The sequence below is a fragment of the Nelumbo lutea genome, chromosome 5 (genome assembly GCF_056320005.1).
Source record: "Nelumbo lutea isolate HS-2025 chromosome 5, American lotus-T2T, whole genome shotgun sequence".
In the NCBI taxonomy this organism is placed as follows: Eukaryota; Viridiplantae; Streptophyta; class Magnoliopsida; order Proteales; family Nelumbonaceae; genus Nelumbo; species Nelumbo lutea.
Window position 1 is genome coordinate 66,759,751 of NC_142688.1, and position 1,034 is coordinate 66,760,784.

Consider the following 1,034-nt stretch of genomic DNA (forward strand, 5'->3'; position numbering starts at 1 on the left):
CTAGCAAGTTGAGAAGATATGGCTGCAAAGGAATCGATATGGTGTACTCCCCTTCGATCAGTTCGGTCATTACTCCATTGGTAGCTGTTCGACACCATTTCTTCCACTAGGTCATAAGCTTCCTCTAGCGTTTTCCTCATGATTGTGCCACCTACAGTTGCATCAGTAATAGAATGATTAGAGGGGGTAATACCATTATAAAAGGTTTGGATTTGATGCCAAGTTGGTACCCCATGGCGAGGACACTTCCTAAGCATCTCCTTGAATCGTTCCCATGCTTCATACAAAGATTCCCTCTCTAATTGAGCAAAAGTAATGATATCATTAATTAATTTTGCTGTTTTAGAGGGTGGAAAATACTTAGCCAAGAATTTTTGGGTCAAATCATTCCAAGTGGTAATACTTCCTGTAGGGAGTGAGTTAAGCCAATCTTTAGCCCTATCACGTAATAAAAATGGAAATAGTCTAAGCCTAATAGCATCATTGCTAACTCCATTATGTTTAAATGTATCACATATTTGCAGGAAGTTAACAATATGTGCATTAGGGTCATCACTTGGCAACCCACTAAATTGAATACTTGTCTGAATCATTTGGATGATTACAGGCTTGATTTCGAAATTGTTGGCTTGAATTGTGGATTTGCAAATGCTAGAAGTAGCCCCATCAATTGTTGGACAAAAGTATTCCAAAAGGGTGCAATTTGCTTCTGCCATCTCTTCCTCAACTTCTGTTGTTGGTTCGCCAATTTCAACCTCCTCTCTCGTTTGATCTCTGTTGGCTCTTTGCAATAAGCGAAGGGTCCTCTCTATTTCAGGATCGAATCGTGCTAGTCCTTCTCGTCTAGTGCGTGTCATGCACTAGTGAATCTGAACACAGCAAGAATTCAAACAATTAAATAAAAATAAAAAGTAGAAACAGAAATAAAAAGTCTAAATTAACCAAGGTTAACAAGTTCTAATATTATTTTAGATTAAATCCCCGACAATGACGCCAAAAACTTGATAACTATAATTATATCCCTAGCAAGTGCA

General features: G+C 38.1%; 1 non-coding gene across 1 annotated transcript; it reads left to right on the plus strand.

Moving 5' to 3' along the window:
• The first annotated feature begins 228 nt into the window (after positions 1–228).
• LOC148852766 (small nucleolar RNA R71) lies at positions 229–335 on the plus strand. Its single transcript, XR_016100085.1, has one exon. It is a non-coding gene; the product is annotated as a small nucleolar RNA R71 (small nucleolar RNA).
• Positions 336–1,034: the final 699 nt, after the last annotated feature.